This window comes from Buteo buteo, chromosome 15, assembly GCF_964188355.1.
Source record: "Buteo buteo chromosome 15, bButBut1.hap1.1, whole genome shotgun sequence".
Classification (NCBI taxonomy): domain Eukaryota; kingdom Metazoa; phylum Chordata; class Aves; order Accipitriformes; family Accipitridae; genus Buteo; species Buteo buteo.
Window position 1 is genome coordinate 28,342,138 of NC_134185.1, and position 27,109 is coordinate 28,369,246.

The 27,109-nt window shown below is 41.8% G+C and overlaps 1 protein-coding gene and 1 long non-coding RNA gene across 4 annotated transcripts in view; both read left to right on the top strand.

Moving 5' to 3' along the window:
• Positions 1–50: 50 nt before the first annotated feature.
• Positions 51–9,456, top strand: LOC142039853 (uncharacterized). Its single transcript, XR_012653073.1, has 4 exons — positions 51–319; positions 7,829–8,138; positions 8,839–9,134; positions 9,243–9,456. It is a non-coding gene; the product is annotated as an uncharacterized LOC142039853 (long non-coding RNA).
• Positions 9,457–23,386: 13,930 nt separating this feature from the next.
• PKIB (cAMP-dependent protein kinase inhibitor beta) overlaps positions 23,387–27,109 on the top strand; it is a 57,681-nt gene continuing 53,958 nt past the window's right edge. Inside the window, exon 1 of one of the 3 annotated variants that reach the window (XM_075046856.1) lies at positions 23,387–23,445. The gene's annotated coding sequence lies outside the window, so the exon portion shown is untranslated. Of the gene's footprint in view, positions 23,446–23,896; positions 24,001–24,242; positions 24,329–27,109 lie in introns of those variants that run through there. The other 2 variants (XM_075046855.1, XM_075046857.1) reach the window with 2 other exon arrangements.

Genomic DNA, 27,109 nt, shown 5'->3' on the forward strand with positions numbered 1-27,109 from the left:
CTGACGGCAGCGGGCGGCGTCACTTCCGGCGGCGGCCGCGGCCTAGGCCGGCCGTAGGGCTCCCTGAAGCTGGGTACGAATTTTCACCGCATCAGGTTGTCACCTTGGGTGCCCTGTTCGGTTTTGGGCCCCTCGCTGCAGGAAAGACATGGAGGGGCTGGAGCGTGTCCAGAGAAGGGCAGCCAAGTTGGTGAGGGGTCTGGAGCACAAGACTTGTGAGGAGCGGCTGAGGGAACTGGGGTTGTTCATCCTGGAGAAAAGGAGGCTGAGGGGAGACCTGATCGCTCTCTACAACTGCCTGAAAGGAGGGTGTAGTGAGGTGGGTGCTGGTCTCTTCTCCCAAGCAATTAGTGATAGGACGAGAGGAAATGGCCTCAAGCTGCACCAGGGGAGGTTTAGGTTGCACATGAGGTAAAATTTCTACACCAAAAGTGTTGTCAGGCACTGGAACAGGCTGCCCAGGGAAGTGGCAGTGTCACCATCCCTGGAGGTGTTCAAAAAGCGCATAGACAAGGCACTTCACGACATGTTTTAGTGGGCATGGTTGACGGTTGGACTCAATCTCAAGGTCTTTTCCAACCTAAACGATTCTATGGTTCTATAAATCTCGTTAGGGACAGTGTTTCTTACTAATGAAGAGGGTTGAGCCTGCACGACCTTCTAGCTGTGGTGGTGGTGGCGCTGTGTAGAAGATGAACATAGCCGAAAAAGTCCAGAAAAGAGTCCAAGAAGAAAAAGTATTGCTTAAAAATCTTTATAAAACAGTGGGACAATCAAGGAACAGAAAACGTATATTTTAATAATAGAGACATCATAATACCAAGGGTACTGTCTCAGCTGAAAAATACAGCCATTTCATTTGTCAAATGTGTCTTAACCCAAAAGTAGGCACTTAAGAAGGATAAATAATTAAACTGAATTTTTAAATAAATTACTTATCGGTGTGAGGCAGGGCATTTCCTATGGAGTTTTATATCATTTTACAAGTTAAGAAACATTTTTTACTCTCACAGGTTTATTTTCTTACATAAGGCAGTGATTGCGGTACTACATACTGAGCTACTGCTCAGATTGCACTTAGCTATGAATGTTGCTAAACCTATCATTTATAACTGATTTTAAAGGCAATCCTATTTTCAGAAATCAAACATGAAAAGAAAAGCCTAAGAAGGAACTTTTGCAGGCTGAAGGTTTAAGGCTGCAATTTTTGTCCAGTGCTAAAAAAGAGAATGGCAATAATTAACAAAATGGTTATGGTTATTGGTTTGAAAGGAAAGTACACAGAATTAGTGGGTATTGAATGCTGAACTGAAATAAAATGCAGCATGCCCATCCTTACCAAAAGGTTAAGAAAGCTTTGGAAAGTCTCTATAAAAGTAAAAATGTTGCTTAAGTGGAAGTACCTGAGAGTGGGAGATGGGATCGACTGTTAGTTAGGGTGCCTCTGCTCCTTGGCTAAATAGCCTACTCGCCAGTGGCCACCAGGCTCTCCTTGGTCTGTTGCCGATAAGCACGTCTTAGTCCTGCACTGAGACAGTGGTTGAGGTGCGGATGAGCTCTGATCTGAGCATGGGGTCTGAGCCTGAGCCGTCTGGCCCCACAAGACTCTCTGTAGTGTAGCGGGACCTTCCCCCTGTGTTAGGCAGGGTAATGGAAGTGGATTTGCTTCTGCAGCAAGGAGAAAAGACATGGGGAGAGGAAGGCAGCGAGCGCTCCTCTCTCCTGCTCCCTATCACTAGGGCGCAAGGCTGGGGGGGGGGCAGTGAACGAGGATTTGGTACCTGTGTCCAATATCTCCTCAGAAGGGCAACAGGAGGGCAGGGTGTGGGGAAAAATGTTGGAGTCCCTTTAGTTCGGCCAGTAGATCCACAGCAGTAATTCTTAATGATCACTTTTGTTTGTGTGCTAATTTGAGCCAGTAAAGTGTGCTGTGTTCATCTTCTACACAGCACTACCACGGTAGGTCCTGCGGGCTCACATCAGCTCACAGCTAACAGTGGCTTGCTTCATGTGATGAATTCACAATCTTTCAGAACAGGAATCTATTCTGTCTCCTCTGTGAAGCCCTTACTCTTTTCCAAAGATGAGTTTTCGTTAGTTACTGATTTTTTCTGCTTCACTATTCCTGCCATCTTCACAGTGCGCTCTTTTTCCTTACAAAAACTTCTGACAGCCAAGGCAGACTATTTCTGTCCAGACCAACTTGATCTCTTTCAAAGTATTAAATCACATCATTGTTCTCTGATTCTTTCATTCTCTCTGCTGGCTCACATTCTCTCTGGAGCATCTACTGTGGAAAGACACTGAAGCATTATGTACACTTCACTGAACCAAGTCCTCCTCCTCCTTCATCACGCGTCTTTTCTAAGAAATTGTAAGAGAGAAACTGTCTGTTACAGGAATTTCTCTTCTGGAGCTGTATTTCACTTTCAAGACATACAGATTGCCTGACAGCTTCAAATCATATTGTGAAATCTCGGTTGAGTAGAAACTAGCAGTTCCTCAAAATTGTTCTTCGGGAATTTGGAGGTCTGTTTTGGCTGTTCATACACTGCTGTGGAAATGCTTAGGACTTTGCTTACCTTTGGCCATCATAGTAAATACTTTCCTTTGTACTGGAGTTTCTTTTAACTATTTGTTGTCAGTCCACTTGCCACTGGTAAAGCCTCTTGTAGCATTGCTAGGTTTGAGTCCATCCTTTATTTTCATTGCAGTGCTTCAGTTTTATTCAGTTTGAAGGGGGGTGGAATCCTTCATACCCAGATATGTGTCTCAGGTAGCTTCCCCACTGTGATCTTCCCTGTGAGCCTCTTGAGTTTGTATGGATATGAAAGTCATACTTGTCCATTATTTGAGTAGTTCTCTGAATTTGTTTTAGAAAATAACAGGACCCAAATAGCTGAAGTAACTTTCTTGTTTTTTCTCCTTTGTGTTAGGGAGCTTCTTGCTAAAAACTGCCTTTTTGTCAGATGCATATTGGAAAGTGAGGCTTTTCCAGACTAGAGACCACCTGTCAGTGTCATGGTGTGCATAAGCAACTTCCATCAGCTCCTTCACTGAACACCAGGTCTGCAGAGAGCCCAGAGCTGCATTGTGGGAGATCCCAAACACAGCTACACACACTTTAACCTGCAGCAGAAAAGCCCTGGTGACCATTTTGTCTCTTGAGGTCGTGTCCTCAAACCACTGAGAGAAAGGGTGAGCTAGACAGAACAAGATACACTAAACAGGCTTATGATTTAGGCAAGGCTTTTCCAAATGCATAGTTTTCTGTTAGTGGTTCAACACACTGGTAAACAGCATGAGAGGGAGAATCCTGAAAATCGCTCTGGATGGTGTTGTGGTTTAACCCCAGCCGGCAACTAAGCACCACACAGCCACTCAGTAATTGAGTTACCATTCATTGCATTTGTTGTTTGAAGGAACAAGCCAAGTCGGAGGCTGGGAACACAATGCAAATACTATACTGCCTGGCGTACACAGAATAAACCCTATGGCTTGCAGGAAACACCAGGTACGCATACGGTGAGCATGCATGTAGCATGTGCACCATACACCCAGCCGTTCTCCATGTAGTTAGGCAGTGCATGTGTATATGTTAGGAATGTGCACCATGTAAGCAGAATTTAAAACATTTTGTGAAAAGTGTTGAGTCTGATGTTTTATGTCCACCTTCAGTTGCGCAGAAGCCCTGAGCATGTTTCTCCGGGACCAAGGGCATTGCTTTTTGAAGCATTCAGCCCTAGGGTACAGCAGCACAGACTTTTCGCCATGGATAGACTACCTTACATCCACAAATCTCAGAAAAATATAATAGCACCTCCAGGCCTTCCCAGATAAGATTCCCAAGCACACATACAAAAAAGCAAACACATGTAAGGGAGTAAAAGAGCAAATAAAAGGCGGCTGCAATGGAGCCTCTCTCATCTTCATGCTACGATGCCAAAATCATACAAGCATTGGCATAAAATTCGGAGGAAGCAAAATGTTCAGCTTTCAAAACTGAAGGAGGTAACCGAAGAAGGCTTTTGTTCTCTCGACATGGTGATGTATCTGAAGATCGTCTCCCCCAGAGGGCAGTGCAACTTAAAGAATGGAAATGTCTCCCAGGTGGCATTTAAATGGAAATTGGCAATTTGAAGATGTGTTTTTTATCTCAAGAGAGTTAACAGAAAAATAGTCTACAGGGATGTATTTTCTGGAATAAATCTGTGTACACAGTACGACTCTACCTTTCACTCACTTTAAGCCATGTTTAAGTGAAATCTACAAAAATCCCTTTTTTTGCCCTTGATCCTCTAAATGAAAAGTAATATTGAAACAATGTCTGTGATAACATTACGATATCCAGGGTTATAGCTCTATTGTGAGAGAGAAGTGGAGTACAAAAGAATAAAATTCTTGTTTCTGATGGAGTTGCAAAGACTTGTAATAGAGATATCTGAAATTAAGTGGAATTCAGAGGCCACATTTTTTAAGGACTGACCCCGACGCAAATCTAATACCGATTCAAATAAATAGATAGGACTATAGAATAAACGTTTATCTTCCTCTTAGAAGTTTTTTTTGTTCTAATACCCATTCCTGTAGATCAGAATCAAATGATGCAATGGATTTAAATGCTAAACCATTATTATGTTTGTTTATAAAATTATGTTTTGTCATATTGAAAAATACATTACTGAGTAGAAATTTATTAACAACGTACATTTTTTTGTAAATATGTATGGGTTTAATCCTTCTTTAGAAAAGTGAATAATCCGAAACTTTTAAACAGCTACTGTCATGAAGCAAAGAACAAAAAATCATCAGATTGTGTCGAATTGCTGTCACTCCATTTGTGGCAACAGAAGATTAAATGCAGATTGGGTCAACATTGTTACTAACGTTCCTATTAAGCCCCATCACAGTCATTGCAAGTGAGAGGAAAATTAATTTCTACCTCTGTTACTGTTATTGTTTGCTTGGAAAAAATGCTCGCTAAGGGTAAATTAACAAGACAGTTCCACATCACTACATAATGCTCTATGTTCTTAACAGGAAAAGACAGAAATATGTGCAATAAAATCAAACCCCTTCAATCTGTATAGTGTAGTATGGTTCAGTGTTTCTAAATAATTGGCATTTTGGAGACTGCTGCTAGCATTGTATCAATGTATGATGGATGCCTTTAAAACGCAATACTGACAACTTTCATTCTATTCCCATCTTGCCTAGCGGTCCAACCGTGAGAAGCTTTGTGTTTGTATTGTTCATCCTCGGGATATGTCTAAAGAAACCTGTGGAATTCATCAAGGAATGATTTTTTTCCCCCTTATTTTTTGTAAGCCAGTGAGATTTTAGAAGACCTGGGTCCATCTGTGTTCTTCAACATCATCTGGTCTTGTGTATCGGAGGGCTCACCCAGGTGTCTGAGAGGACCTGAGGACACATAACTGGCACTGCGTTGGGCTGCCTTCAGTCTCAAGCCTCAGCAACCAGAGACCTGGTCGCAGTGGCTTTGCCGAAGGCAGCTTTCGGCACAGGTTTGGCAGGAGGCTTGTGCTCGGGGTTCCCTGGGTGCACACTGGCCGGCTGCGACTCCTCTGGTGCCCTGGTCCCCTGCCCATGAATAAACACTGATCAACAGCCTAACGAGAACAGGGAGAGAAAATGCTGTGAAAGCTGCCCCTGCACATCTTTCATGTGTGTTCTGTGTTAAATGGTAACCTGCCTCTCTTAATGGATTTTTTTTTTTTCTTTTGTGGGTAGGCAGGGTTTGGCTTTTACTCTGAGCAAATTTACCAAAAACTGGTTCAGGACTGAAAGTCATCTCGTTATATATATATTTAAGTTATCCTCATAGGTACAGACACACACAGAGTATTTGTTGCTTCTCATTTTAATCATGTAGATGTATGTATGTGTGTAATTACATATCTGCATGTTGCACACTGATGTACATATACGTGTACACAAAAACGTACACCTACATACCTGTATGCATTAATATGTTACTTGAAATGAACTGCCGTGGATCTTTATACTGTACCAGCACTTCCAATGAATTTGCTGGCACTTTACTCTTCATTTCAACACTGTAGATACAGAGCCATTTGGGTTTTACTTATTTCTTTTTATTACTAATGGCTAATTTGGAGCCAAATAATTTTCCTGAATTTTTATAAATGCCTCTTAACTTCTATGTGAAATCTACCTCTGGGCCAGAACCTTAACTGGCACAGCATCACCTCCCTCCACTGAATTTGGTGGAGGTGTATGTGCCCTAACATTAACTAAAAATACGATGATTTTTATATATATAGTGGGTAGCACATATAATTAATTAAATGAGCTGTAACGTTTTTGTTAATTGCATCTCTTTTGACAAATACGTGTAACTACTGTCTCATCTAAAAATAGACCAAGACATGTAGATATTTTTATCTCAGGATTAACAGGCAAGTTCTAAATGAGACAGTTTAATTCTAAATGGCCTCAGAGTTTTATACCTCATAGTTAAGGCCCAGATTAGAAGATGATAGTGGTCTAGACAGTATCTGCTCCATGTCTTCTGGATAGCAGTATCTGGAGCCAGTTGATTATTGAAATAAGAATTTTTAAATAACTCTTAAAATACATACACACAAAAAGCAAAACTGTTACAGAAAGTTGATAGAGAAGATAATTTAATTTTTTATTGGGGTTTTTTTGTGTGTCTGCAGGGATGTTATTGGAGCTATGCTGATATACATCACCTGTTACTGGTCTGTATTATTAATGACCTTCCTTTCATTTTCAAAGGCAATGAGGACTGATTTTCCTCAGTTATGAGTTTCAGCTAAGCAAAAAGTTTGCCAGTCAGGAGTGGCAATACAGAGGTTCTAATCTTAAAATGTAATCATGAGGAGGTAAAGCTGTAGGATTTTAGTATTTGCTCCATAAAAACACTTACCTGTTGCAGCAACATGAAAGCAACAGCTAGGGATCATTTTGCTGTTAGGACTGGTATTTCGGGCACTATGGCCAATTTCAAAGACATTAATAACATTGGTGGGACCAGATGCTGTTCATCGGCTATTTTAAACAAATTAAAATATGAAATTGCTGAACCACTAGCTGTTATTTAACTGGCTCTGGCAGTTGTCCCAGAAGACAGAGGGCAACAAATGTGATGCCAATTTTTCCAAAGGTTCTGGGGGCACCTGCACAACTCAGCCTCCCGGGAACACATGCTTCACAAACCTAATAGCATTCTTTCAAAAAGTTAGTGAGCATATGAATAAGGGTGATTTGGCTTCTGCGGTGTACCTGGATTTCTAAAAAGCCTTACACAAGGTCCTCACTAAGAGCTTTCAAAGCAACTAATCAGTCATGAAATGACAAAAGAGGCTCCTTTTTCGATTAATAGCTACTAGCAAGATCCATCAAGGGCTATTAAACTAATTGTCCTGTTGCAACCTCTATTCAGAAAAGCCTTAAAATGGTAATTGCTGGAACCCGGATGGCAAAGCCATCACCACCTGCTTGTCCTTCGCTTACACCCTTTCCTGAAGCATTTGCTATTGGCCTCTGTCAGGGACGTAATGCTGGGCAAGAAGACTTTTACTCTGACCTAGTGCAGCCTTTCCACTATTCTTAGCTAAGTGTCATATGCGCTGAGTAATAAAAAGTATCTATGTTTTCCTCAATTTAATGATAAAGGGGCTCTTCCTTACATAACTTAATAATTTTATTTAAAAATAGAGCAATCATTTTCACATCAATAGCTTCTTTTGTGGAGGATATCAAACTTACAAAATTCGAGCCATTGGGCAGTGCAGAAATCTATCATTCCTTTTGTTTTTAGGAGATTTTGGAGAAAGGAACGCAGTTCCTGCAGTTTGATGAGTTGTGATGAGACCTCCTCTGCAGAGTCCTGGGAGACCGGCAGGGACGCATGTTGGCTGTAATCCTTGAACCCAAGAGCTGCCCGTGTGCAGGGATATCGGAGGCGGAATTTGTACAAGTGTGCTTGACATGGCTATGCTTTAGCAACTCGCACGGCCACAAGCACCGAAGTACTGAATACGAGGAAAGTTTGGACTACAACATGAACTGTGCATCTGTATAAGCTCACGTAAGAGAGTGCAACACTATTCAAGTCAACTTTTGTAAATGTAAGCATTCTCCCTCACTGTAACTTCTTTCCCAGCATGACCACGTATATGTCATTGGCAGGTTCAGGAGTAGAAGCAAACAGTCCTGTCCCTTTTAACAGAGCTGTTAGGAGAGAAGATTTATGTCTGTGTACTAAATGGATAAATTGCTCTCAGTCTGTTAAGCTGTCGGTATGATCTCTCAGCAAGCTGGAATGGTTCACTGCTGGTTTTTGGAGTGGAACAAATTGCCTGTGTGCAAGTATGGCCTAATAGTAAAAGACACCACAGATATACTGATCAATACATTCAAGAAAGTAAATCTGTGTTTATTTTCAGAATCCTTTGACTTTATAGGGAACCAGTTTTTAAACACAGAGAAAAAGAATAAACGTTTTCAGAGATGAATGCCTAAATTAATATGTAAATAAGTCCACTGCAGTCCCATTAACTTCAGCTGAACTTGCTGATTCTCTGGACTTCCAGCTAGCAGACTATTCAGGCCACCCAGGAATCATGCCTAATTTTAGGCCCCCATTTTCAAAAAAACCCTTGAGAGAATGCTTAAAGCCAGAATTAATTTTTAACAATTGCTTATTTGTGATGATGGGCAACTTATTTTGCAGAATCTAAAGTTAAACTGATTTAGTACTATGAAAGAAAAAAAACACATTGAACAACATAAGCCTCCTTCTGCCATTTTTCTTCTCTGGCTTGACAGGTTGGTTTGAAGAACAGTGGTTTTTTTCCTGCTAAATCTGAGCTTCATCATTCATGGTATTCCGCACTGGCGTAATGGTATTGGAGCAGTTGCTTTATAATAATGATGGAAAAGCCACAGTCTAGAGGAAGCATTCAGAAGCATTGGTATTTCTATGACTGCTTTGGAATACGTTCAGCACTTATTTCCTCCTTATGCATATGAATTTACCCAAGCACAGCAAGGTTTTGTTGCATGCATCTGGTTCACTGCTCTGCATGTGGAAGTTTGTTATAATGAAAAACACAGGAATCTCGGTAATAGTCCTTATTTATTTAATAGAGACGTTCTGTCAAGTCACATCTAATTCCAAGGTGTTTAAGTGCTGTTGAGGGATCAGACCACAACCATTTTTTGATTTGCAGACAACAAAAGCCCGGCTGACGTGTGGGTGAAACTGGCAGGTAACCTGGCTGCTCCGTGAAGCCTGGGTCTCGATGGCGTGCCCTGTTCCCACTCATCTGAGCAGCAAGCTCACAAGGGCACACAAGGATGATGGCATCTCAGGTACTACATCATGACCTATGACCACCTTTGATGGTTAAACATTGACCCACAAGACATTATCAGGAAAGATGTAAGTACTAGCAGGTGTTAGAAGTAAATGTATTTGAGGTATTTACTTCAATACAAATAAAGTATTTCTTGACTGAGGTCTACTGGATAATATTCTGGCCAATCGACAAGGCTTTGAACCAAGGAGGCTTTTGTTTCGAGGTGCTAACACTTCACTCTCCCATTTTTTTAACTGTTTGTAACAAGTTTGGTCTTTAGACTGTCATTTTACCTGTATTTGTTTCTGTAACTGTGACAAATGATTCTTTTTCTTCTTGAAGCCTTTATGACAAGGAGGGACACTGGTCAAATATCATACAATGATCATGGTGTCAGGAGAAGTTTACATAGTCTGTTGTGAATCCAACATATCCTCTCTAGGATCCATTTCCTGTATATAAAAATTCTGATGTCTGAAAACAAGAGAGGGGGTTATTTAACCATGCAAAAGTTTAGGAGAGGTCTATCTAGTGCACTACCACAAATGTGGCAGTACATCTTATTCATTACTAATAGCTTCCTGATTTTCTTCCTGATCCCAGTTGCAGATCAGTTTATTGTAACCTAAGGCAGGAAGAAGAATCACTGTAATTTTATTTCTCTACTAGCACAAGATTTTGTACTTTTTTCAAACAAGTGCAACTGAATTTGTGCTATTTCACCTGTCTCACATAAGTGAATTACAAACATTGATTTTATAAGTCACTGATGATCTGTTACATAAATATTGCCTGCTCTAGGCTTGCTTTCTTAGGTTTTCCAGGCTTTCCCAGCATATTATTATGGCAAATTTGCGTGATACGTTCTCTACATTTTGTATAAATAAGTTATTTTATATGGATATCTTTTCAGATCCAGGCTGAAAAATATTTTTCTTATCTTGTCTCTTGACTTTCACAGCAGCTTAACTTCTATGCTAGAAAACATCTGTCTTCAATGACAACATGTGCCATAGGCAATGTGTGGCAACCATAGAGAAAAAGTGTTCATCTAAAGGAAATACTACCTGACCTCCCTCCTTCTCGGGGCTGTCAGGGCTGTAGCCTGTGGTGACTCCAGCTCCTCTGGCTCTCCAGAACCTGCAGCAGTCAGCAGCATGGTCAGGACAGCTTCTGCCAGCTCCTCATTGCACTCTCGTCTTACATCTTACCGCAGCTTGTCCCAAGCAGCTGGACTGTTTGACAGTACCATGACACGAAACTTACAATGCTGAACTAGATTAACTCTTATTTTGACTCTAGGGCTAAAGCTAGGACAGTCAGGCCTGGGTTGTGCTGTCTCCTGGTGGGGATTGGCAATACAGTTTTCAGTAGCTTCCCACCATTTCTGGAGTGACCCCAGACCAGCTTTGTTTCTAGGCAAAGGAATTTGGTGAAAGCTGACCAAGTTGTGAATAGCGTTTGCCTATCTCCATGTAGTAAACTTATTTCAGGTAGGCATGCAAGGTCTCGTAAAAAAGGCAATGAGATTTTCTGCCAGCTCTGAGCAGTGAATCAGAGCTTAGGGACAAAAATGTTGTTCTTGTCTCCCCACCTGATATCCAGGTAAGAAGAGCCAGCTCCAGGCTACTCAACAACAGAGGCAGATTTCAATTTCAGTGCTCCAAGAAAAAGAATAAAATGTAATTTGACTTCTTTCCGGGGTGGTAAACTCTGTGACAGCAGTGTGTCAAGTGAGGCAGATGATACAACCGGTCTAAAGGAGGTCAGTGGCGGTTTCAGGATGATGTGGATGGTGAAAGACAAGGTTGAAGTGGTGCTGGTCCAAGTGGTGCTGGGGGTGGATTAAAAATCACTATCCAGTGTCCCTCATACTGGGTAAATTAGAGGCCCAGAAATGCCCTCATCTATCTCTTGCAACATGCCAAACTGAAGGCCACTCTAAAGCTTTCTTAATGCTTTCTTAAGTGATGTGCTGTAGGTAAACATGTGGTTGCCCAAGCTCTCCTGCGTAGTCAGCGAGCGAACGATAGTTAACCTGCTGCTATTTTTCTCATTGATTTAAACACAGAGTCTGGGGGGAGAGGGCTTTGGACTCTGGCATCTTGGTGACAGGACTCCAAGCCTCAGGACTGGAGACATGTTTCAGGAGGTGGACGAGCTCCTACCTGCGTGTATATCCTAACCCAGACAATGGAGATTGAAAGTGGAGAGCAGCCTGCAAGAGCACGATCAGTGGGGGTGAATCTGGACTTGCATATCCAAGCAGGCACGTTCTGGTGTCCCAGCATGTGTGATGTGGTTTGGGCCTATAAATATGCAGCATATCTTTGTATATAAAACATAGACATTAATGCAAAAGAAATACGTTAAGCCCATGATGAATATTTTTATACCATGCTTATAAATTGAATTTACAGTGTTATGGTTTTATCCTTATCGGCTTAGCTAGTGACAGATGCCATTCTGGACCCCAGGTGACATCCCTAGCATTCCATTTAGTAGCAGATATTTTCAAATCCAAGCAGTATAAATGCTGATTCTTGCTGAGACTCATGTTTATACAACTGTTTATGCACATCTTTCTAAAGAGAGGGCCACAGATAGTCAAGCTTAGGAGGCTGGGAACCATTTTATAGATCACTCTGGCGTTCTCGTGTCAAGACTAGATATGCCATTAACTAAGAAGTTGGAAAATGTTTTTTCCCTATGTTTCAGTGTTTCTGTTAAAAGTATTTTTTCTTTCTACCAGTCTTTCTTTGCCTTTAGGCTTCTATTAAAAAAAAAAACCAAACAAGCCCAAACAAACAATCAAACACCACCACCACCCCCAAGTACCCCAAAACTTACATTTTTTGTATCATTTACAATTTTTCAGCAAAATTAGAAAATTTTCAGTGAAAGTAAAGTTATAGACTAAGGATGTCATACTGTTTATCTTATGAAAGCTGAAAAGACAACAGCATAAGTTGCAATAGTTGAAAACTCTGCCTTTGTATGCTTTATGTATTTAATATTGCCAACATTAACATTTATACTCCATGGCACTCACTAAATCAACATTCATGGAAAATTAGAAAAGTATTCATCACGTAACTGGTTGTAATTGATGAATTCCCTTTCCAATGAAAGGTTGGACCAGACAATCTTTTGAAGTCCTTTCCAAGCTGGGATGTTCCATGATTCTATGAATGATGTGCTAGTATTAGCTTACAGCCAAAACCATATTTCAACATTACAGTACCAGGCTTTTGCAGTATTTGTGGGTTTTGTTCTTTTTCACTTTCTGGTTCCAAATATTATTCTCTCATGATCAAGTCAAATTGACCTAAATTAACTAAAATAAAAAAAAAAACCATATGGCAAACATATTATTCCTATATATTTCACATCTGTAGTGTAGTAGAGGAAATTCACATTCTGTTGTGTTGCATGAAACCAAAACAGAAACAATGTAAGTCAATATTTAGCAATTGCCATACAGCAAGGACCACTTTGTCTGTCTTCCAGGTGAAGGCTTACTTAGAGGAGCAGCTGTATTGAGTTTAGAAGCACATTCAAGTGAGTAAACATTGCATAAACTCTAAACAACATAGCAAATGAACTTTCCAGTGAGAGCCCCCCAGATCATTTGGTTTATTAATTTAGAAGACCAACCATCTGTGCATATTGTGAACTGTCCCATGGTATGTCTGGAACTCTGAAAAGGAAATAATGCTTTCTAGTGAACAACTAGAGGAAACATATATTTCAGGGATTACGAGAGTGGAAAAAAACTCAGGCTATGTATGTCTTCTACACAGTGATGATTTGAAAATTTTGCATTCTACAATAACCAAGCTCTTTACTAAATGGTTGTGGCAGGAGCCTCATAGTAGGTCTGAATGATGGAAACACCACATGCACCATTTCTGTAGCCATTGAACTCTTGTGTGAATCATTACAGCTGTTCTCACAATCATGGAAAGTCTGCAAACAGAGGTGCTGCTGTGGCATCCTAACAACATATCAATAAATTGGAGATACACCCATTCATTGGTTCTGGATGAAGATACAGTTTCTAACTGGTACCATCTGACTACATCCAACTTTTATTTGAATATGATTTTTTGTTGCAACTGTTTTGGTAGTTTTGGTTGAACATTCCACATTTTAATTACCATTGGGGGAGAAATATTTCAGTTCTGCTTCCTAAAAGCTCATCTCTCTTCCCAACCCTTCACTGACGGTCTTTCTGTTGGCTAGATTCTTGCTCAAACTGCCTGCCTCAGAATTGATCAAATCTCAGATATGTCCATCCTTAATCTCCTTCCCTATGGTCTCATTACCTGGTATAATGTTTTGGACCTCCAAATCCACAGTGATCATTCTCTTAATGGTTTTCTGAATTATTAATATTCCCATTTTACAGAAGCCCGGAGAGTCTTGTACAAGGTTATTTAAGAGGGTCAGCCTGTATCTTCAAATCCATCATCTATGCCTTAGTTATGTTCTCCCCTCAAGCTTTCTAAGGAACAAAACTCTTGCTTTCCTAGTATTTTCAGATAATTATAATTATGGCTGAGACTAATAAACACTAAGTTAAGAACTTTGATCTCCCAGGCTGCTTAAATTTGAGATTAATTTTGTGACTAGGTGAGGATTTTTTTTTAAGGGAAAAAGTCTTTTTAAAGCAGAGACCATTTAATGAGGGAGCAAGAATAAGACTGTAGGTGATCAGTCACACTGCTTGACAGCTGAATTATAAAGATTAATTCTCCAGTAATGTTGGTGAGGCACTTTTCAGAAACTTCCCAAAAGAAATTAATTCACTGATTCACTGAAGGTTTCTGAATGCTGAATACATAGAAACTGTTTTGTAAAGCTAACTTGACGCACTCCAAAGAGCTGATTCATTCTGAGAGGTTCTTTCATGAAATATCTTCTCTCGGCTTTTTTTTTTTAAAGACAAAATGTCCTTTCACCCCTCTTCAGAGCTGTTTTTTACTGCTTTTCAGTATCCATGTGCTCTCTCCCTGGAGACTTCTCTGAGCCAGACATGAAATGAGTACCCCCCAGAAAGACACAGTGCAAGTTTATTGCAGCTTACATCATCCCTGACATAATGATCTCTAACTCTGAAATGGGAACGCAGATTCAAGTCCATTCTATTATCTGATTTTTTTTATTCCAAATTACTTGCATTAAGTGTCTTCTCTATTTGGAACTTTTTAGCCCAGATTACTCAGATACCAAATTAAAATGACAACTAATTCCAAATTAATAGACAGTCATGTGCTTGGATGCCTGTAATAATTTTAGTTCTCTGATCACCTTGTGATGACACACAGATAATTCTCCACCATGGTGTTTCTCTCATCATTCATCTCTCTACTGATGTGTGCTTCATTCCTCGTTAATGTGTTTCAGGGCTTGTTTGCTCTTCCAGCTGTTGCAGCCATAGAGAGGCTGGTTTATATTATTCTATAAGCTCCAGTCCTTTATGGAGCACTTACTGAAGAGTTCTCCCTAGTTAACAGAAGTCTGAGGAAGAACCTGGTGGTTTGGAGATGACAAAGGTAAGCCAGGTACCTTAATGTGGCATTCATTTAGCTGGGACTGGCACTCTGAAAAGAGCAGCGCTCCAAAGCCCTGGGAATTTATAGCTGAAAGAGAAGTTATTACTTGCTTTGCTTTTAAAAAAAAAAAGAAAAAAAAAAAAAGAGGAAACCCAAGAGAATAATGTTGTAAAGGAGTTACAGAAGTATCAAAATACATTATAGATTGCATGGGAAGTAAGACCTGACAGAGATGTCACTGTAGCCTGTGTACTCATCACATAAATGAACGACAGCACAGTGTCCAGTCATTTGATGAGGAAATGAAGAAATGTGTTATTTGGGGATTGTAAGAGAGAATCAGGCGCTGTAACTCTTCTAGCCTTACTTCTTACACCTGAGTCGCCTTACGATGCTATACAAGCGGTCCTTAATGCTGGTGGAGTTGATCTGATGGCAGGAGCACTGGCTGACCGTGGTTGCTGTTAGACTGCACGTGCTGTATCTGGTGCTGTATCCCATCGGTGCTTCCTGTGCAGGCAGAAGGGATGTCGTGCTGCTACTTGCTTTTCTGTGGTTTGAGCAACATGTGCTGGTGACAGGCATGTGCTTTACATGGCCAGCTTTGAGGGATGGGTCAAACACTCTTGGAAGAGGGAAACGTGGAAGGGGGCAAGAGGAATGCTGTGAGCCTCTTCCTTTTGGAGTGAGAAAACTGGAGATTATTCTTCATGTTCAACTTTTTTTTTTTTTTTTTTTTTCAGTTCTCTGCCTTTTTAGCACCTTTCCTCAGTAATTACAGCTTATCCTGGACATCTGACCAGATTGTGCCTGGTAGGACAATTTCCCAACATTTCCAGCTGGGACTGGTTGGTATCCTCATCCCACACGATCATTTTGTCTAACTGCTACGGTGTGCAGAGGACAGCTAGCTCAGAAAAAGTGAAAATGTTCAGCCTAGGAATTCATACAGGATGTGACATTACTGCAGCAGCCAGTGTTAGCAGCTCTGGAAGGTTGAGTGGACTTCAGCCATACAGAAACACCTTGCAGACAGCCATACAAGTAAGTATCATTCAGCCTCCTTGTACCTTTCCAACAGAATGAGGAAAAATGAATAAAAAGCTAAATGTAAAAGGAACTGGTGCATTAAGGTGTATTTGGACCAAAATCTGATACCCCAGAAATCAGGAACTGTGTAAATCTTCCAACTGAGCTAGCTTGCTAAATAATTTCTGTCAACAGAGGGCCTGGGGTGACTGAGTAGACAAGATGAAATCATGTACACCAAAGGGTGTTAAGAAACTATTCCACAACACAAAAGCAATTTGCATTGTTTTTCTCACGGTTCTAAAGCAAGCAGGCAGCAATTTTCCAGTGCTTGCATTGTACCTTTCCTGTGCCTCATGCTGCAAAACTCAACTATTAGGAGAAGGTAATGGCCTGGCAACCTTTCTGCACTGCTTCTGTTGCACTAGGAACTTAAAAGTTGTACAATGAGAGGAATCAGTGTCTTCTCTTTAAATGCTAATGCATAAACTGGACATTTCACCCCAGCAAAGGGCAGTGTTTGAGTGCAGTCCATCTGCTAATGCATAGCTCTGCATAGTCAACCCTGGTTCTCGAGGACCTACCTGACAATTAAGCACGTGTAGAAGGTTGCACTATAGCAGAGCCTGAGTGGAGACCATGCTTTCCTGATACCATTCTGGCAATATTCATTAATGCGTGTGGCCCGCCTACCCCCCCATTTGCTGCTCCAGTTTACAGCATGACCCCATAGCCAGTTGTACAGAACAACTGAGGAGATGATGCACCATTTCACGGAGTTAAAATTAACTGTCTGTGAAGGAGGTGTGGGGGCAGAACTCCTCCTTAACTTGATGTTGCTGCCAGCACACTCATATAATGAAAACACAAGTCTCAGCTGCCTTTGTTTCAGTTGTAACATCACAGTAATATGTGTTAGGCCTGAAATACATTCCACAAGGTTCTGGAAAGGCTGGTGAGCACCACCACAGAGGGTCTTCTGAGCCTGTACACAGTGCTGCTTCTCTTCAGAAGTCCAGGAAGCCATGTTTGAGATTCTATCTTGCCTTCGCTGTCTTTTGGGGAATGCACTTGGAGCTCTGTTGCTGTGGTTTATCACTCCTGAACAAAAAGTTTGTCTATTTATTGATCTGAAGAGGAGATGTTTCCTCCCCAGCTAGGTGAAACATAGAAATATAGCCTGGGGAATGACTGTGAAGACATTCCAATTATCTGTATTTTTTGCACCTCATCTTTCTTCCCTTATTTCATATTTTCACCTCAGCTAGCTTAAGTTATGAGGGTTAGGGTGTTTATTTCAGAGGTATTCCTTTACTTAGTGTGATGCTTTGTGAAATAGTCAGCTAAGCATTAATCATCAGTTATCCTGTCATTGTGGCTGTGTCTGACATATATTAAAACTGTACCTCAGGATATACACATCTGGCGATGACAGTCATTTGTTAATTGAATGTGACTTTTAATGAACTTTTGACCCAGCAGGCTATGCCAGGGGTTTATGAACAACCATATCTGTTACAAGTGTTTTTGTAATTTTTGGTAGCAAGGATCAAACGAAAATGTAGAGACTTTACGACAGCTGCTGCAGCACGCAGAGTTGCACGTATTTTGCCCATTAATCCCCACAGGTAGCAGATTCACCAAAGTTACATCTGACTTGATAAATGCAAACTCCTAATGACTGGTGTTTTATGGCCACTCTGGAATGTATCCTCTGAATATGGCCGTTAATCACGCCAGTCATCACAGCGCGTAGCCTCCTCAGTGGCAGTACCACCAGCTTGACTTGTCTTCCTTCTCCATTCTTTGGAGAGAAGACTGCTCTTGATGGCATGGTGTATGTGCCGTTGGTGAGGCTATACGTGTGCCCGTCTGTGTTCTCCATGGAGGTGACATGGAAGCAGCTCACTTTCCCTTAGAAAGCAGGAACAGGCTTCAAAGGGTAGTGCATACTTTTCCTATGAAAGAAGTGAAGATGACCAAAATGATACAATTCAACTGTACGTATATCTGGGACGCAAAAATGAACTTTACAGTGGGAATGGACCCTTTCCTGATTCTTTTGGTTCTGTTTCTATTAAAGACTTGTCTGCAACGGCTAGCTCTAGAAATGCCTCTTTCTTTACCTCAAATTCTGATTGCCATTGTTTACATTCCTTTGGAAGAAATGGAGGTCAAACACAGGACAGGATGAGGGAAGCTTTGGAAATCAGCTATGTATACAGAGACTTGGCAAGAGCATTAATAGATGCAAAGGAAAATTGCAAAATGAAAGAAAATAATCTAAATGAAGGCAACTCGCAATATGAATATCAAAAGAGAACTAGTTTGGAAATGGAAATACAGCACGCTTGGAATTAATGTAGACCCATTCTAGGCCTGGCATGATTCATACATTGCCAACAGGCTGTACAATTTGCATCAGTATCTATGTTTCAATAGAATTTTGTAATGAGGCTATTTAAATGCTCTAATCCTTTTATGAATGTGTGTGGGAGCCTGGAGATGAGGAAGGGTAGGAGGCCAGAGCTGGATATCTGCAGGGCACATCTCATATGTGACCTGTCAGGGCCAACTCTGGGCTGAAAAAGCTGCATCTCTGTTCAAACCCTGGCTTTGTCGTTCTGATACAAACACACATTTCAGCTGCAGATCCTCTGGGTAGACATTTCTGAATCTAGGCAATGTAATCTAGTCCCTTCTCCTTAGAGCACTTTAATTCGGAGCCCATATATAGCTGTCAGTTCTGCTCTGGGTCGCAGCAAGACTTGAAGCCTGATGCTGTATCACAGACGACAGGATGCTTGCATGTGGAAGTTTGGATGTATTTGGATGCATACATGTAATCTCATGAATCAGAAGCTTGATTTTTACTTAATACTTGCTTTCAACTTCTGTGGAGTTAACTCTTGCTTTGTACTAATTTAGAGGCCAGTTCCTGGAGGCCAATATGTTTGATCAACATAAGGGTACGATGGTAACAAGAAAAAGATGCTGCCACTTAGAGTAATTGTGCTATGCAAACTAGGAAGGGCTCCATGCAGTCCTTATGCTGTCAGTATTTTAATGAAGATACTGGTAAATAAGTAAATAAAAAATGTAGTTTTCCTACTGAAACACCTTTTCCAACTAGCATTCTCCCCAAGAAGATTTCTGAATGTCTCCAGAATCTGACCTTTCCCCAAGTAAGGAGGAAGACCGCAGGCGTTAAAGCTGCGGGGAGCTGAGACACAGAGGATGCGCTTGCTTTTCTGTTTCTATTGCCTATTATAAGCCTTGTTGCTTTTGGTCATTTATTAGGCCTCACACATATAAAGAACTGGAAATCTGAATTTTTGTGTTTAATTGCACCTAATGGGTATTTCTTCCATAATTTGCACTTTGTTACCCATTTATGATTTTTGTTTCTACATCATTCTCTGATTATGTGGGCAAAGTGTCCTTTAACATTGCTCCGTGTGGAACAAGTACTTCCTTTTATTTGTTTAAAACCCACTGTCTGAGGATGTCATTCAGTGCCTCTTTTCTTGTGTTGTGAGGCAGAAGTTGCATCTGGACCATTTTCTTTAATATCCCGTGATGGGCCTTTAAGTAGTTATTAATCCTTTTCATCTCAAGATAGTTGAGTTTCTTTATAAAGGTCTTTGCAGGTCTTTCCTAAGACATTAACAGGAGCATTAATGGTATTTAAAAGTCCTGTATAGACTGGATCATTTACATATGAAGGAGCTTGATGAAGCCTTCAGAAGATAGCAAGGAGGAGGAGGAGGAGGAGGAAGAAGAAGAGAGGGAGGAGGAGGAAGAGGAGAAGGAGGAGGCATGGCTTCCTTCCACAAAAGGAAGGTTGATGATTCCCCATTAGTTCAGAGTTATTCATGTGCCAACTGATACCACTCTTTAGGATACTTTTAAGTGGAATTGCCTCAAATGCAAATACCCTCTGGAGCCCTTTTCCAGATTTGGTACCTGCTGTTTGGCTGACTTCAAAATCTATTTGAATGGTAAGTTTACACTTCAATTAGTGGAACAGCTATTCAGTATCTGACCTCTCTAGGAACTTCTGGGAGAATAGGACTCAGGCCAGCTGATTTTATCATCCATTTTACTTATCTGAGCTATTTTTTTTTTTCTTCCAACCATTCAATGGGAGATAACTCTTCAGACCTGTTTTTTGTGAAGAAAGAGTACGTACAGATAAGAACGTCTCCAAGATCTTTGGTAGTGAACACTACAACAAAGAGTTGAGTTAGCATCTCTTCTGTGGCCTTTTTTGTGATCCTTCTACTCCTTGGTCACCTCTCAACTCTGCAAAGCTTCCTAGTTCTTGTGGTCTAAGGTTTTATTAGTAACTTTTACACTTGCCTTTGGCAAGGTGTTCTTTCAAATCTATGTTTATAGTTTTAAGCCTCATTTGTCTGGGTTTATGATCTATGTAAGCTCCCTTGTTTGCACACAACTTCCACTTTTTGAACAATGTCTTTAACCTTCAGATAAGGCCTCTTCTTCAATTTAGCTCTGTCACTTATAGCCCTCTAAGTATATATATTTTTTTTTTTACAAGGAATATTCATTTATTCTGCATCTCTTAAGATGATGCTTTTAAGGAGGGCAAAATGTCACCTTTCTAAAGCCAGCTCTCTAGAAGAAAGAAGAGAGTTCAGAAGCCTTTACTGAGGTGAGACTGCCTCCAGCTTAAAAGGCAGCCTGAGCCTCCAATACATTGCTACGTCCAGTGCTGTGACTGCTGAGAAAACCCAGCTCAGCACAGGTCTATCCCCAGCTCAGGGAAGGGCCATTGGCAGGAGGTTTGCTATGTGGCCCATCCAGTGAGGTGGCCAACGGAGAAGGACGGTGGTCCTGCACCTCCCCATTGCTCCCCAGGTGCGGTTCCCTTCTTCTGGCTGGCATTGCCAGTGCCCACTGCAGCAAAACAATCTTAAAAGTCTGCATTTTGCCTTTGTTTCATTTTTACTTTATTTATATCCTGTTATCTTGAAAATTTTAGATGCCAGGTGGAACATGGAACATGGTCACAGGACTAGCAAGGATCTGGGCCACTGAATTCATTTCCTGGCTCCTAGGCACCACAGTAAAACACAATCTTCTTCATTAGTTTCTCAACTGGAATTCAAAAATAGTAATCTACAGTATTTTCCTTACTGGGTTGTTTCCTGTGATAGCAATCGATTTCATTAGAAGCTTCTTCGGGATTTAGTCTTCTATTGTTTTCTATCAGAAACATTCAACAATATGTACAATACAATATAAAGAAAGAAAGGCTTGGCATGAATATTATTTAAGTCCACTAGGATTTTTTTCCTAATCCTCCAGATTTCTAAAAATATAGAAACTGCACAGAGCTACAACATGAAAAGTTTCTCAGCAAGTCTTACAGATATAAAACCTGTTTTTCAGGTGAGATTGATTTTGCTATAAGGAGGGAAAATGAAAATAAATGATAGAAACAGCAGTTTACGATAATGAAAAGGAAGAGAAACCCTGTTGTGGCTCTAAGTGGGATGCTCCATGTTTCTGTCAAGGCATGCCCACAGCAGAAAATAAGTTGATCCCAGCTGCTTCGAAACAGCTTTCCACTACTGGTGACAGGTTTGCAGGAAGGATTTTTCTCTCACTGCCACAGTGGGAACATGCACATCCCTGAAGAAGAACTTGCCATGTAGTGACCACTTCTTGGCAGTGACAGTTCTTTCAGGCATTAGGTTTGGGTCTGATTTAAAATAAGTGCCTGAAGTGCTCCATACCAAACACCACATGTGAAATCCCACCTGTACTTGGCTGACACAGGTGAGGAAAGCATCTTGTACTACCTCCAAAGAAATAATACCACTACAGCAGTCTGAAGGAATACGCAGGTTGGGTTTTCCCTCAGAAGACATCCAGATGGGCTAGAAAGATGTCAAGGCAATATTCACAAGCTAAATCTAGGACTGCATTTTGGCACTAATATCTGTAATGATGATACATATGGTGGTTGGGTGTATTCTTCTTTCCTCATGTGTCCTTACGCAAACGAAGCACTGTAGGTGATCAGTGCACTGAATTCCAGTTTCTGCAGGAAAAATAAGCTGCTGAATGTAAATCTGTAGTATAAATACTAGCTTTATGGGAGAATAACTGCAGGTTCATTCTTCTGAATAAACTTTTCTTATAACCCAGAAAATGAAAGACATCTCTCATTTATTTTCATCATTAAGTTAAAAATAGTAGTCATAAGGGTTTTTTTGAGAAATCAGACCATCTACCCAAATAATAAAATGAATGGCAAAGAGACTGTTTATTAAAGAAAAATATTTTAGAGGGAGGAATGGAATGACTCCAAGCTCTTATACTTTAAGAGGACATTTAGAAAGATCTAATAAAAATGTAAGATCACCAGTTCCAAGCCATCACCTGAGTTATTAGGTATTTAAAGTTCCCATTGTAAATTGGATTACTGTAACAATATGGCTTAAATAGCCTTAACAATAGATCCTAAGTATTCTAGGTCACACCAGAAAAATGTAAAAAGAAAACCAAGAGATTTTAGGTTCAGGTATGCCGACTTCAGCTTCAAAACAGGATAAAATTTTAACCTTCTGACTCCCTTTATTTGTTATCACAAATAAATATGATAAAAATCTTGACACAGTTTGTAGTGTAAGCACCGAAAAACCCAGGTACCATGATACCTATCTTCAGCTGAATCTGTCCAGTTCTCAGAATATCAGGTATAAATGGAAAACCTCTGTGCAAGTTCCCTTGTTGGGCAGCTATGACTGGATCTAGGGAAACGGCTGGATCAAGACTCCCATAAACATGGATTGCCTGTAGTGAGATTTTCAGAACAGTTTAAAGGGATTTCAGAATAGATAGTCTAGAGTCTTTTTGGTACAATGTAAAAAACCCCAAACACAAACCTGTATTAATAATCAGTGCCTGAGATTTCTAGGTCTTTTAAAAAGCTTTCAAAGCCAGTTTGGTATAATACGGTCCTACACATCCAGCTATAGGGAATGCGACTGTGCCTTGATATACTCTAAGATGCCAAGCATTAACTTCTGCGTTTCCACTGAAACGCAGTAATTATGACAGACAACTTGCAGTATTCTTCACAGGGCAACCTTTTAAGAGGAAAAACGCAACGGCTGCTGATTTCAGGCCCAGGTTGGATTTTTTCAAGCTCCTGGGTAAAGGCACGTCCCAGGGGCCAGAAGTCTGAGGACAGACTAGTGCAGCTGCACCACGGCCTCTCCCTGCGCCCTACCGTAAAGCTGGTGGCCAAAAAAGGGTCACATATGGCTGCATCCAGGTGCCAACTCTTCCCCTTGTTTTCACACAGAATTTGTCAGACCGTAGCTGCTCGCGTCAGGCCGGAGCGGGAGGATGTCCTGTGTCATTTTGCTGGTGCAGTTTGAGGGACTGCAGCCAAAAAAAAAACCCAACCGTGTAACACGAAGAACTGAAGACTAAACCGAGCAAGGCTGCAGGTAAGAGCTGTTATTTTTCCCCGCCATTTTTGAGGTGACCAAGCACCAGGGCCTGCTCTCCTCGCCGCCATCAGTCTGCTGAGGGACAGCTCGGTGCCTCAGGGGAGGGCCACGGTGGGGGGGACGGGGACAGACAGGGACCCTCGGGGCGGACAGACAGACAGGGACCCTCGGTGTAGACCCTCAGGGCAGTCAGACAGACAGGGACCCTCGGGGCAGATGTCCCTCTACGCTTGTTGGAGGTGAGAGGGGGGGTGTCCTCGGCCAGCACCCCTTTCCCGCCTGCAGAAGGTGTGTGTGTGTGTGTGTGTGTGGAGGACAAGCCGGTCCGCCCCACACTCGGTATTTTGGGGACTGGCGCCAGCGCCGAGGGTCACCTCACGCAGGCGGCCCCTCGGGGCTGCCCCGCCGCGGCCACCTCAGGCGAAGCGCCTGAGGCGGGGAGCGGGAGGGGGGGCGGGCACGGCATCCCGCCGCCTCCCGTCAGGGCCGCGGCTCCCGGCGCAGCGCGGGCCGAGGGCAGAGACCCGCCGGCCGCGGCACCTCCGGCGCCGGGTGAGTGAGGGAAGGAGGGAGGGAGGGAGGGAAGGCGGGCAGGGGCGGCGGCGGCGCCGGGCGGCGTGTGGGGAGACGCGGGAAGGGCCGAGCGGCGGCCGAAGCGGAGCGCTGAGGGAACGCCCGCGTCCCTGCCGGCTTCCCCCCGTCCCCGGCAGCGGCCCTTTGGTTCGGGGACCCCTTCGAGCGGCGTCGCGGGCTGTCGGTCGGGGAGAAGTGAGAGCCCGGGTGCTGTGGGAGAGGAGAGCCGAAGGAGGGGGCTGAGGGGGCTCCTGGGGACGTGAGGTCCCACGTCCCGCCGCGTCCCGGGTGTTCGGCGTGACCGCGGGTAAGTGACGGCTCACCCGCCCGAGGTGCTCCCCTGCGAGCGACCCAGCGGGTTTAATGCTCGTTAACGTTAGGCGTTAGGGTGTAGGAAGCGATCGGGAAAAACTGCTAATAGGTGTCGGAAAGGGACTTGCCTCTCGTCAGGGAGAAAACTCAAAATGACTTTTTCTCCGGCAGAAGAGCAATCAGAAGTGCTCCGGGTGCAGTTTGTGTCTACGTCTCCTTTCTGAAATTGTGTGTGTGTGGTGAAATTAATCAGTGGTGAGACCGTGAAGAGTAGAGAATAAAAAGATCAGTTTTGTTTACGTAACGACACCGCTTAGTTATATTAAAGTACATCTCTGAAAAATAACCCTTGTGCGTGAAGTCCATAATTAACGTTGCACGGACAAGGTAATGAACAACTAACATGCAGTTTGTTGATGCAAAAGACGTTCCTAGAAATTCGGTTAAAATACATCTTTGACTTTCGTCTTTCCAGGATTGCAAGGAGCGTCCTTGTACTTTGATCACTCGCAAGGCAGGAATTTTTCTTTCCGATTGCGACAAAAATGTTGGCAGTAGGAGAATTTTTTCTTAATTCGGTTATGAATGATGCTCCTCTGCATTTGTTAAAAGTTATTTGTGCACTCTGAAGAGCAGGCAAGTGCTTTTAGGGAAGGAAGAAGTAGAAGAGTATTCAAAATATTCCTGAAACAATAGACGAAGTGATCTACAGTGTGCTGTTTGGTTGGTACAGATACACCCAATTCTTAAAGACCTGAATTTTGAAAAGTAATGAGACTTTGGTCATTCCAAGAAAATCCCAGCCAGCTGTGGGGACATTGTGGTTAGGACTGATGAATGTGAAAAGATGTAGGGGATGTTGACTTACTAGTATAACTTTGTCACCTTTTGTAGCTAGGAAAAAACAGTTTGGATGAAATATTTGATCAAAACAGGGATCTTGAAAACAGCTGAAGGAAAGACCATGACAGTGTTTGCCTTTCCTCACTGAAGAAGTCATGGGGATGAGAATGGTCTGGGTTTTGGTTTTTTTTTTTTTTGTGCTTCTGTTGTTAATATTCCCTTTGAAATTATGAACTTGAATGTTTGTGCTATGAAGTTTATGGAATGTTGCATTGTGGTTGATAAAAAATACTTATATGGAAGTAAGATAAATTGAAACTTCACTAGAAATACCCAAATAACTTCTACAAGCAATCACTTTACTGTGCCATTAGAGTGAATGTTTAGTTCTGTAGATTGGTTTTGAAATACACCCTGTTGGAATAGAGACTAGTCTACTTTATTTTGTTCTGGACATGTCATGACAGTAACAAACCTAAGCAAAACAGCGTAACATACATCAGTATGCTATAAAAATATAAATGAGCTTCAAAATTATGACAAATTTAAAAAATATTGATGCAAATCAGGAAATGCAGAGAGAGAGAAGCTCAGGTGATGTTGTTAATCTGTCTGGAAGTGCAAAATTGTTCCCTTGTGTCCATTTATTGATCTATCCTGTTCAAATTATACTTTCTGTTAGTATAACGATGAGTGTTTTTAATGAATCATTCAGAATGTACCTGCTTCCTTCGATTTCTAAAACCTGGGATGAAAAACTGTGAGGAATCACATGTGTAGTTTTCTCCATCGGCTCAAGACCACTCTTGTGGGAAATTGTATGTTCCTTGAAGTCCTGCCAGGCTTTCTGCTGGACTTCATTGATTTCTCTTTCTCCTGAAGATGCTCCAGGACCTTGCTCACTTCTCTGGGCATGGCTCCCTCTTGACTGGCTTTGGGGGAAAAGTGAGGGATATTTCTGTGCTCTCTCCGTATCTTGATGGCCAAAGAGCCCTCATTCAATGCAATGTCTCCCCAGTGTGCTCCTTGTTCTCTCAAATGGTTTTGCAAGCAGTGAAACAGTGCAGGATTTTGGATTGATGGCTTCACTTGTTCCACTCTGTGGCATCCAGACCGGTCACTCAGACCCATGGGATTGCCACCAGCACTGGAAGGGGAGAACTGCAAAAGTAAATCCAAGCCATCTTGTCTGGTAGAAGTATTTGGACATCTGTGTTAGAATGGATTAAGATTCTGGTGTTTACATTTTTACAAGGGGATCATCCAGATTTTCATTGCAGCCTAAGAGTATGGCTTAGCAGAAATCCTAGAAAGTCAGGAATGGTGATCTGTTTGTGAAAAGCTCCCAAATCTGGCTTTCCTCATGTGAAATAATGTCGTCTGTACTTGACTTAATAATTCTGGTTTTAGAAGTTTTCCATTTGAGTTTTCTGTTTGTTGTTTCTTCCCCTCTGTCCTGACTATATTCTTTTCAACCTGGTTTCCTACCGAGATGAAGCTAAAACAATAATGCCATCTTGACTGTTAGCCCCCCTCATTGTCCTGGAATAATTTTTTACCCCTGGGGATCAATTTCAACCGATATAAATAGAAGAGTAGAGATTTCAAAGGAATAAAATTCTTACAAACCTCAAGACTGCTGGTGGCCAGGAAGATGAGAGAGATGAGGTTGATGCCCCCACTGAGGGAAGAGTAAATGTAAAAAGCAAGCATTCAGCTTATCAGACATGAGAAAATTTGTGTGGGTGCTCCGTAGGATGCTGACCTTCCTAGCTGCTGCTACTCACGGAGTGAGCAATTATATTTTTCAACTTCTCTGCTTCTTGGGAGTGCAGAGTCTTGGAAGTTTTGAACATGCCTTTTTTCCTCCATAGTCCCCTCAAAAGAAGCTCTATTTCTCTGAGATGTTTCTGGTAATGACATATATATAAAT